Source organism: Hetaerina americana, unplaced genomic scaffold, assembly GCF_022747635.1.
Source record: "Hetaerina americana unplaced genomic scaffold, ioHetAmer1.1.p SCAF_9, whole genome shotgun sequence".
NCBI lineage: Eukaryota > Metazoa > Arthropoda > Insecta > Odonata > Calopterygidae > Hetaerina > Hetaerina americana.
Window position 1 is genome coordinate 80,943,579 of NW_027287538.1, and position 12,801 is coordinate 80,956,379.

The window sequence follows — 12,801 nt, forward strand, 5'->3', positions numbered from 1 at the left end:
TCCTTAATTATATTATTGGGCCTAGTATCCTATTATAATCATTTGAAGGATATTTAATAGTGTATTTGACTCAATTCTCTAATAATTGGATTTGCATGAGTCATCAGGACTAGGACTGCTTGGGCTTTCCCGGCAAAATATTTAATTTGTAACGTGATATTTTTCTTCTTGAGGAAAAAGATTGAATTAAAATTGAGGATTGGATTTTCATACGAACCTAATTTTTGAGTGTATATGCAGCCACCAGGGAATTTTCCGTTGCCTACTGTTAAAGTCGACGCATTTTAAGGTACACTGAAGGCAAGTGCGCAGAATTTGCATTTTAAAATTCTAAATGTTTATTTGCTGCAAAAATTTAATGAACCAAAGGAAATAGAATAACGGATGAATCATTTGGAAAACAATTTTTTGCTCAAGGTCAGGCTTTGAATTTTGGCATTTTGAAGCTTAACAGTTAGTTTAAAATGAATTTAAATAATTAAAAAAATATGAATTCAATAACACCATTCACTGAAGTATTACGCATACAGATGTTACATTAATTTTTTGGATTTTTGAGTGAACACATTTTAATTTATGGATGTTCTTTATATAATTGTAAGCAGTTAAAACTGTACAATTAGTAAATAAAAAAAATCAATTTTTTTCATAAATTTACGTTTGCGGCTGACATTTAAAAAAGCTGTGATATCGAATTCCTATTATTAAGATTTGGTACCAAAAATAAATGGAAAATTATATCATGTATATCAAATATCAATTAAATTTTTTTAAGGAAATTGTAACGCATCTATTTTTTTAATTTATACCTCTAAATGAAATGCAATGCATCTATGAGGACATATGGACATGCAAACTAATTCTTTTATCATCTACATCAAATTCGACTTTATACATTTAAACTTTGGTGGGGCAATATATTAAGTGTATTTCGATAGTTTTAAGAGTAAGAGCATTAAAGTTATTAAAAAAGGGTTTATGTTTTTATTAATGCTCTTACATTTTCAATGGCCAATAAAAAGCCTATTTCTAAGCACATGAGGGAATGTCAGCCAACGTGCTAGCGAATTGTTTGAAGGCACCTTCGGGGCGGTTGGCGCGAGCAGTCTCATAATCCATATTGAAATATCAGCGACGTTTCTTTCCCATGGATGGAAAGACATTTGCGTTCGACCGGCACGTGAATAATGCGACCTCGCTTGCCTAACCCGTGCACATATTCATAAACTTAGAGACATTTCCAATATGCGTTGCCGTTTACCTCTTAAAAGCATTACCTAATGCCCCTGTGTGATCATCAATTCAATGGACCAAAGGAGAGTATCCAGCAAATGTGGTTTTCCATCGTTCTACGGGTTCCAAAAGCCTTTGCATCCACGGTTGCCTGTTCGAGCGAATGAAAAATACCAGTGTAATGAACTGAAAGATACTTTTTACTCCGGTAAAATTACATATGCTCCCGAAGTTTTCAGGCGGTACCGATGACAACCGCCGAAAATGCCAAGATATCGAGTTAAGTAGCTTCACGCACAACGATCGTGGGCCTGAGACTTGAGATGCGAAGAGCGCAAGCGAGATTGAGACTTTTAGAATGGTTCAGAGCAAACGAGATGAACATGACCCTAGAGGAATTATAATGGCCCCACTTTTTTTGGGTAGGTTAGACATTAAGGTAAGATAAGGGAGTCATATTCCAGTACAGATAGATACAAATACTCGATCTTTCCCCGGACGGGAACAAGAAATCAAAGTCATTCTAGAAATATTAAACATATATAATGTGTAAGTCAGGACAAGATTATGCGTTGCACAGGCAGATATATTTGCATGTGCAAATGTGTGTTAGTTGATAGCTTATGTCTTTGCGGGCATGTAATCTATAAAGGTTGTTGCATAACTTTGTAGGTATGAATTCGCATCACTTTGCTGGTATTTCGTGCGGTTTGGTCCTGTTTTACAGGTGCTGACCTAACAGCCCCCAACACACACTCCCTAAATGTAGACTAGGGAAATGGAGAGACTTGGAATATTGCAATCGGTTAACCGCATTACCGGTTATTTCAATGCAAATGTTTTGATTACTTAGCATTAGCAATCAGCGGTTGACCAATTCAAGCTTTCCGTTGGCCAAATTATTGCTCCAAAACTGAATTCTTTTCTCAAGTGAAGCGCGTTAACGGGGCAGCAGCATTCCAGATTCTTGCATGCACTTTGTCGGCGCGCCCTTTCACCACAAACGTGAGTTCGCACAGTTTACTCGACGATAACGGCTAGAATATTTGCCGGATGCAACTTATTGCCGAGTTACCTGCGTTTTTGTCGAATGATGTTATTTTATTTGACCAATTATGGCGGGTAGAATTGGTGCGGATTTTGTTGTGCGATTTATCCTTTGATTAAATGATGTGAATATCTCTCATATCTTCGGCATACTCGTAATTAACAGAGAGTACATTGGATATATATTATTCTATCATATTCCGCTGTTTTATTTAAGCGGTATTGCATAAGAAATAAGTTAGATTCCCCTTGGCCATTTGATTCATTGCATAAGAAATAAGTTAGATTCCCCTCGGCCATTTGACTCATTCCTACAAATTTTACTCTTCAGCGATCTAAAACATCCCGGGAAGCTCAACAACAGCCCTCAATGCAAGCTTCAGCCGATATATCCAGATTGACGAAAGTGGCTAATTACAGTGACTGTCATGAGGAAAGAACGGCTAATGGCTAATTAACCGTTTAAGTAAATTGTTAACCGAAAATGTTAAAATGCTTATTAGGAAGCTAACATGATACATTTTTGATTTCAGATTGGATTTCTGAAAACGGATAAAACCTCCAACTTAAAAACATGGATGGCTATTGAAATAAGGTGATTGGGGTAGATTGGATGGTTTTCAAATCTGGGCGTTTATATGGATGGGGAATGTTAATTAGAAAGAAAGAAAAACAATCGAGGAAGTGCTAGGCATGGCGGTGAAGGAAAGGGGATCATTAGGAAAAATATTAGCTTATAGATTTTGAATGGAGTAAATGATGACTGGGATGGAAATGGTAATGGGAATGATGCTGGATGTCTTGGTGGGAGGAAAAAAGTATTCAGACTACAAGTGGGGCTTACTCCAATGCTTAATTTCAGGTTCTGTTTTTGCTTTCGAGAGACAGGTAAATGTTTTTGCACAATCATATAGGCTTTGGTCATCCAAGCCTACTTTGATCGGTGGAATACCAATAATAGCAATACTTCCGTCGAGAGCCTCGAGGTAAAGGCTGTGGCTCTCTGTCATCTACGGACGCGCTTGTTCCGAGAGAGTGCTTTGCCTGCCTTGCTGCCCGCATTAATGAGGGGAGACTAGCCCCGCGGATTCAACTAAGATGTTATTTCTTCGCGACCATGGTTTCGTCGCGAGACAGAATCATCAGGTGAGATCAGGTTATTTTATGATGCTAGTGAAAGCAGCGTTACGATATATCTTCTCGGCAGTTTTACCCAAAGGAGTGAGCATCCATAATGGATCAATTCAGGGCTTCCTCCGCGAATGTTAAAATGCGAGTGGGGAAGGAGACATCCGTGGGAAGAAGGCTCCATTTTAAATCATTCGGTGAACGGGAAGATGGATTCCCTCATCGTAATCCACGCCACCACGGGAGAACTACTCGGTTCGAGTCCAGCTACGTGGATAGAAATTTCGGAATGTATAGTATACAATTGTCACCTGTTATGGCAACCCGCGTGGAATCCCAAACTTCCATGTTAGAGTGCCCCGATACACTATTTCTTAGTATGAGGTGAGTTGTGAAGAAGGAGGCGGCACTTTCCTCGAATCGATACGAGCCCGAGATGGAGACCTGGAGGACCGGAAGCTCCTCGTGATGTCGAGGGGCATTTGATCTCTTCACCTGAATGGTGGTGAGAGCCGATGCAATAAGCACTAAAAGCACTCGCTCTTGAGGCAGAAGATTATTAAGGTCAAGGATCCTCCGTGAAAAGATGCGCAAACTGTGGCGGACGATCAAGGATAAGTTTAAAGAGTAAATTTTTAGCAAACGTTGCTTTGGCCAATATTTTCCCCATAGAATATCGGCACCGTGAATTATTCTGACTCTCATTCGTTTTTGTTCAAACGAATACTCATGATATTTTTTTTATTAAATAGCAATGAAAATTTCGTTTCTGCCACCGAATAATTTGAGTAGGTTAACCTAATAAAAACCAAAAACATATGTTAACTTCCATTCCATAAACCTTTAAATGTGGCGAAAGGGGAATTCAAAACGAAATGGTTGGGTCACCTGCTGGCAGAGAATATTTAGTTTATGTATTGAAATGCCATGACCAAAGTCTGTAATGAAACCTATTATAATTTGAAATAATTCTTTAATTTTTATCCATATTTGTAGGCGTTTGAAATTTCTGCACGATATTTTTTTGATGAAAGTTATGAAGATTATATTTGATGATCTACCTTGGTAACTGCTTGATATATCTTTGAGCAAACCTCCCTTGGATATTCCCTCCATATCAATTTGAATGACTCTAACTACGCCTAAGAGATGAGGGGAATATACCCATACAGACATGTGCTTTGTTAAAGTTAAAAGGTGAAAATATGGAGCGGAGGTGCATTATTAGACCCGATTGAGATTTTCGTCCAACCTTTAACAGGGAAGATCATGCTGTAGTGTGTATTGTTTCCACCGACGCAATATTATTCTCGTTCCGACAGTGTATTAGTTGATTTTTCAGTCTGGGAAATATCATGACTGGGCTTCGTACCGCGAGTGTTTAACATTGGCAGGTTCATCATGGCCGCATTGGCCCCCCCCTTCCTCGGGTGCTTGACGAGAACGTATGCGTGGATCGCAGCGGAAAGGAGAGTGCGGGGTTTCTTATGCGGGGTAAATTCTATCGTGAATTCTTTCTCTTCTCCATCTAGTTCTTTCCATATTGGATTTAACTCTGCCTATAACTCGTATGCTGCTCAAGAATGAAATTAAAATGAGGATGAAAACGCAGGCAGAGTGAGGGTAAAAAAATAGTCGGTCGTAAACATCTATAATCACAGCTCTCAAAAACTATTGCCACCCAACATGACCCCTGATGGTTTCCGTAGACTATGTGAAATGTAGACAAATCCAACGAATATTCCACAAAATTATTACAGATTCGCGCTGGGTCCGCGGAGAAGCCTTCCTTGCCCCCTGGACCCGCAACCACGTGCACTTCAATGATATTGTTCTCAAAGCGAAAACATGAGTGTTGAGCGCGGAGAAAACACGAGCACGGCCGCCCTCGGTCTCCGGCCACGCTAATGCTCCTAACTCCCTTCTCGGAGCACGCACATTTTAGTGTGTGAAATTTTCGCGTCATTCCAACTTCTCAGCCGTGTCACATTCCCCCTGCGATGCTTGCATGTCCGTTGGGAATAAGAACCTAATAAACATATATTCAAACTTTTTTCATTTAACTCAATTTTTTCATGATTTCCTTTGCATGAAACTGTCTTTATAGGTAAATACAAATATATTGTAAAGCGAGAGGATTTTTCTCGTTTTCAAAAATGTGGAAGAAACGAAGTGCGTAGTTTCAGGAGTGATTTGGTGTAATGCCAATATGTTAATATTTGCCAAATTGTAATAATTTTCACTAAATTACCCACAGGATAATGTTTAACCTTTGGTCATTATAATGTAGAAGAAGTTTCTTTAATGAGGGCGTGCGAGAGATGCATACAGACGGCAATGGAAAAAGGCGGAATTCCGCAGATCCCAAGGAGTAGGGTTGGTCAACCGGTCAACCAATAGGTGTCTTCCAAACATCAGAATGTGAAAATTCAGCACTCGGCCAAAATAGATGGCATGTCGTGCATTCACATACTATTCAACGGGCGGATTACTGCACAGAACTGTGGGTTTTGAGAAATAAGAGTTTATCATCGTCTGTGTCGTGAAGCGTGAATCATTCTTTTGCAATTCTGCAAGAAAGAAAATCAATTATTATATATTTCAAAAACCAGCAGTCTACAGTAATTCAATTGGAGACTCTGACAGGTACGAGAAGGTTGCGCACGCGATGGTCAGCAGTTTGATTACAATTTATTGCAATTCCGCGTAAGCTTTAAACGGCAAATTCAGGGCTGGAATGAAATCGGCGTTGTCTTGAATATTTTGCCGGAAGGGATGGGTCCGTGGAAGAAAAAGGAGAGCGGAGGAGGGGGCGACGAATATGTAAAGGAAGGAAGAGGGGGAAGGAATTGGGCGGAGATTATGGAGACATATGCTCTGCGGAGACGGTTTAGCACCCGTACGGCGTCATCAATTTAACCTCTTTTTAAATAAACGGAAGGCGAACAAATGCTATCCCCTGACCCCCCTCCATCCCTCGCCGGCGCGGTAACGGGGCGGAAACGATGCTCTCTTTTTCCCTCTTCTACCCCTTCCCACCCACCTCCCCCGTCTTATCCTCCCTTTCAGCCGGGGGACGTGTCGGGAGGGAGGGGGGAAGGGTGGGCGGGGGTAGTAGCAGCAAGTGGCGATTTATTGCTCCTCCTCCCCCCCTCACCTCCTCCCCCTCACCTCCTCCCCCTACCCTCCTCCCCTACCCTCCTCCCCTCTCCCCTACACCGAAAACACAACTCTTTCGTCGCATTCTTTAAATTCCCTCTCGATGTCCTCCGCGCGCAAATGCGACGCCACCTATATATTTAAGCCACCATCACCATTCTCTGTTCCCGCCCCTTCTTCTTCGACATTTCTCTCAACGAAAGCTGTAATTGGAATAAAAAAACGGGACGGTTAAGCGGCAGATATTGAGATACTCGCTGCCGGTTGTGGGACGGAGGGTGAGGGTCACGTGAATTCCTGGGCGTCGGAAGGCGAGCAGGTGGCGGTGAACCTCTTTTGGCGAAGAGAGCGCGGCCGGTTGAGAGGGGGCGGTCCGAGTTCAAATCGAGGTTGCTTCGATGGATAACCCCTGCTATATTCAAGCCGTATATACTGCTAAGGAACAGATCTCGCAAAAACTCTGAGGAAAAATACGAAGAGAAACGGGAGAGCTTTGTGCCTGGTGAACTGTGCATCAATTTCTTCAAAACGACTATAATTTTGAATGTTTATCTATGAAATACTTAGACCGCGGTCCAAGGTGTCATCTGGTTTTTCAAGTAATGTTTCATAAATGATCAAGTAGAAACAATATCGAGTTGTTATATCCGTGGACATTGACGAGGTCGTCCTTACTCCGCTGCATATTCGGCGTCTGAAAAAGTCTTAGGCACGAATGGGACTTACGGATGAGTCCACAATGAAATGGGGAAACTATTTCAGAATTAAATTTTTGGCAAATGATCAGTTTTATGAAGGAAATGGGCACTTCAAGATGCTGGTGTGACGTAATAATTAGGGGCTCGGGCAGAAACTCCTGACTCGATGTGACATGAGTGGTGGAAGATATGGCAAGAGAAATTTGTTTTTTGAAGAATTGCAAGAAGGCCTTTGCCATATGCACTTGCTATGCTACTGCTGCTTATTAAATCTGGTGTGTATTAAATAAAGGAACGGATTACTCTTCTGTTTATGAGCTACCTAAGCTATTAAGGTCAACGGATTTCATGCATGCATACTACTGCATCAGTATGAAAACATCTGCGGAGTGGAAATATGCATGCTATCAACTGGTGAAATTCAGAGAATCAGTAAAACTGATAGCACCAATAAAAAATTGGCCTCATTTTAATAGACCTATGACTATCTGAAATTGAATTAACGCTAAGAACTCGTCACTATCCATGCAAACCTGTACTTTTTAACTATCATATATCTGTTTAAAAATATAATTCTGACTTTTGCAAGATGTTAATTTAGTTATTAAGACTCAATTTCTTTCAAAATAATCATTCAACGTGAATGAAGTACACTATGTAGTTTTTGCTCATGAGTATGGATTAAGAAACCATGTAACAGAAGTTAAGTATAATAGCTAGTTGAAAAATAGAGATTTAAAAGACGCTGTAAGTAGACTATTTCCATTTTTTTCTTGAAAACATAATAATCATTCGCTGAAGGTTTTTGTACTTGAGTAGAGAACATCTCCTCAGCATTTCTCGTCCCAAAAATAACGAGGAGTGCTTACGTCCCTTTATTTCCCTTATCCTGATTTTGACCTCTGCTACTCAGGGATGTTTTCCGACCCTTCAGGATTTCACTTTAATCAGTATAGGCATGGGAAGAAATAATTTGACGCTAACAAAGTCCAAATTTTCAAATTTATAAGGTGATTAAAGCCAGTAAATATATGCGCATGGCATCAACCATAACTATTATACACTTTAAATGTATCATTTAACTTGATATTTTGACGCATATTCTTTTAAAATGATTAAATTTGTAATGATCACTAGAGCAATAATTACGGTTAACTTTCGCTTCACAACATATTACGTTCAGCTTTATGCTTTCAAGTTGATAAGGGGGCCGTTACCACTAAGTGGCGTCGTCATCCCTGAAAGGAACGTTCACCCTTATATTTTGCGCCGACCATGAGTTGGGCAGCAGCGATGAAGGAAGGCCGACCATGGCGCCATCTCTATGGGGGCGAAAGGAATCATATTTTTCTCAAGTATTCCCCTGAAAAAATCGTGATGTGTAGTTAGACTTTAATTATGGCTTAATTTAGATTAATCCACCCATAGTCTTCAAAAACAAAGACGTAATAGTCGGTGCACAATTACTTTAATTAATTGGAAAGCTGTTGTGCTTTTTTATGAATGGTTGGCAAAGGATGACTCTGCGCTTCACAAATAAATATTGTATTCTTTGATTCAAGTGATTCAAGTGATCAAATAAGGTTCGGGAGGAAGTTATGTATACTTTTAATTATTACCTAAAATATCGAGATATAAATTCAATTATGTTATTTCATTCTTGAAAACTCTTCTACATAATCGACCATCGAGAGTGTCTCCTAACTTTTATTAACCTCTCAGAGGCCGTCATTTTAGGAAAGAATCTCTTGAATGTCGTTATTTGTGTTGTCAAATCTCCGACCCCGCAATGGTTTTTTGCGAAATGAGTTTTGTGAATATGAAAAAGTCGTTTGGGGTGAGATCGGGAGAAAAGGGCGGAAGTGGCAAAATTTCAAAGGCACATCGCTTTGATTCTTGGTTTGTTTGCTTCTAAAAAGGAGTCGGTAGTCGTGAAACCCAGCGTGCCGACTCCTTTGACGTGTTGCAGCTCCTTGTGAATGATTTGCCGTACTCTGCCACCGTAACTAGGAGCATCGGCGCCATTCATGATCATTTGAATGGTTGGCCTTTGGTCTTACTCGTAGGACAAAGTCCTCTTCATTTTCTCCACTTCGTCCGTGAGTGACGGACTTCCGCTTCTCGGATCGCCTGCGAGGAACACGCGGCCAGTTTGGTGAGTTCCTTTTCCTCATCGCATCTGTGTCATGTGATGGACTATTCTTTCCATAAACGGCCATCATTCCGTCGATTGTGCATTTGTTGGGCACTGTGACCTTGTGACAAATGAAGGAACTTGATCACACTTAATCTTCTTCGCACTATGAGGAAATCATTCAATCTACACTTTCCTGAAACAAAACATATCAACATTAAAAGGTGTAATTTACAAGTTTTTATAAATAATTAAATAATTAGCATGCAGGATGAACTGCTTCCAGATTTCTCGGTTACGGCGTCCCTACGTCTGCTCAACCGCTTTTCCTTAAATGCAATGTTAATGCTGGTCGAATAAGGTGTTGATCCTGTAAGTCTCTTCTGGCGGCAACTTTCTATTCAGGCTGTAGCTTTTTCATTTCAACAATTTCCGAAAGATATACGTTCAGTAAAACAGCTGTGGCTGTGTCCTGATTTAATTGTTTATTTATTTTGCATAAGTCCGAAAGCATCCTTTACATCGGACTTTTTAAACAATGATAATATAATATTACAACGTGCACCCAAGCCATAGGTGGAGGAAAACCCGCCTCGGCGGGAATAGAACCCGCGACCTCTGGGTTGGCAGGCGAGGACGTTCCCCGCCGCCACCGGGACCGGGGTCTTCGAGAGTAGCGGGTACCTTTTCCCTTTTCACTGCATTTATTTTTTTTACCATTGCTGTCATAGCGCTAAGGATTTCCTTTCTTTATTTCGTGTTTCATTCCGAGTAAGAGCATGTTTCCCGCTGGAGATGGACAAACTAGGGGCGTTGAATATTAATTCACCATTGCATCCTCCACGGGGCGGCGGCAAGAGGGCGAAGGCGAGAGCGCAAAAAATGATGTCAATAAGAAAGCTTGCGGAGTCGGTGCCCAAGACAGATTTGGGAATTCATTCGAAGGAAGGGAAAAGTAAGTCACCGAGCTTTGATCAGAAGCACTGCGCCTAAACTTTGGATTGTAGGAAAGCGTGCAAGAGAAACAATGCGTAGTACCTTTGTCCATTATCAGACTGAAATGAAGCCTTTTTTGGGCTTAATTTCCAAGGCACAAGAATAGAAAGGCGTGAGACAGAGAATTAGGCTCAAATTTTAACGAGCATATCCATCAGTCAATCGATAGTTTTTATTATTTTATTGGAAAAAATAGTTGCTAATGGTTACTCGTTCAAATTACATTTTACCTAGTGATAATATTCAACTCGTAGAAGCCTATGAATTAAAATAATTAGAATCAGGCCTCAAATGAAAAAATAATTGAAAGCTCTTGAATCATAATGAGACTAATTTGTGTGGAACAATTTATATCATTTACGTCTGCAAACTTCAATAGAAAATAAAACATTCAAGCTGGGTCTGATTTTAAAATGTGAAATGTCACCAATCCCAGATTTTTGGACTTTTCTCCCTATATTATGGGTAGTCAATTATATAATTGGTAAGCTATAAAAGTTATTATGATCACATGCATTTGAAACACGATGCATTTAGAAGCATCGCAGTAAATGTTCCGATAGCCTAGTGTCTGAAATTTTGGTGAACTTCAGCAATCAAATTTTTCGAAGGGAGATGAAAACTCGATGTTACTGTGACCAAAAACACACATCCATTATTATTATTCTAGTTCCGATTTCCCTCCATAGGCATTTACAACGTAAATATAGGTGATAAGATCGATAAAACTGAACGTAGGGATCGTTAAATGCATGAGATCATGGAGTCTCTTCAAATGCAGGAAGGACATTAAGCGTTTATAGCTCTTGGAAGAGGATGAAATTTACGGACGACGATTCGCCCTCCACAACGTCACGAAAGGGGCGAGTGTACCTGGTGCTGCCCCTTCTGGAATAAATCGCTAATTTTCTTTCTCCCTCAAAATACGCTCAGCGCCATCCAGATAAGTTAATTGGGAAAATCCTCGTCACCGAATGGCACTGCCTTCTTTAATCGTGGCATAGCTTTTTGTGCAATCTTTTGAAACCAAGTGTAGTAAGTAAGTACTGTTACTGCACGTGTAATGGGTCAATTTCAGGCCAAAATGTAAAAGCAGAGTAATTCAGGAGATCAGTTTAAGGACCATCTGTGTTCGTTGAAACATGTAATATGTTGAAGAATTTATTCGTTTCTTTCAAGGAAAAGTCTTTGGGATCATATTTAACGAAGTTTGGGGATCTTTCTCTGCTTTGAATATGGTCTCTAGCCATTTAAATCTATAACGATTGCAGGCTGCTTTTGAGTCAAGATATTTGAATTGGGCGTATAAGTTAATTGTGAACATTAAATGGTGACCCCTATCTAGCGCCCTATTATGCATTCTACGAGATTTCATGATATCTTCCTCGTATTTGGCTTTTATTCTTTCCATTTATTACATCTGTTGAAAAGCATGACACGCACCTACACTAGTGTCGTTTTCAGCACTCAGTACCTTATTGAATAGGTTATTTTGGAAAGTTTTGATAAAATATAACAACTCAATGCATTAATGTACGAGTATAATAAGACACGGTCAATGTTTATCGAGTACTTTTGAATTTAGAATGAAACCAAATTAATCGCAACTAGATTACAGATAGTAACATGATTAAATAGGAGAGATCACGTAAATATTTGGAGTATGGAGATTTCTTTATTTGATTGAATACGTTGATAGAGGTGTAAAAATCTTCGCAAAAAGTGACGATTACATTTATTCAGAATAAATATTTATAGCTAATCATGTAATTCGGAAAATATAAAATAAAAATATAATATATAATAAAGAGCGATGAATAAGACCTCAAGATGGTCATAGTATGTGTGGAGCTTAGTGAAAACGACCTTTTTGATGTTTTAAACTTATTTCATTTGGTAAATAGAGCATGATATTTTTAATTACACATTAATATATGTTTTAATTAAGTGCAAAAAAAACTGAGGAAATAATCAGTGGGATTAATGATATTTTTAGGTATGAAATTGGAGGCGATTTTAAATGAGAGAGAAGGGCATGTGTTGAAAGAGGCAGGCACTGTTCGGGGTATCCCCGGCTGTTTTTGGCCAAAAGTCAGAATTCTAAAAAGGTAAAAATATTTCAAGCGGAAGTAATTTCTGAGCCTGGTTTTTGAACAATTGTTCATTGTAATCAATGTACCGTTGTTGAACTGCGTCATGCAGGAAGACAGTCTGCTGGAGCATTAGAAAATTTCAAGGGTCGCCTGGAAGGACTTCCCATTGGTTTCCTCACTTTGACGTGCCTCCAGCGCGCTGGAAGGGGCTCCTCCACTGCGGCCCCACTCCACATTTGATGACATTTCTGGTGGCGTATCCCACTGGAGCTGGAGAATTATGAACCTGGAGCGCTCTGTCACACAGAATTTA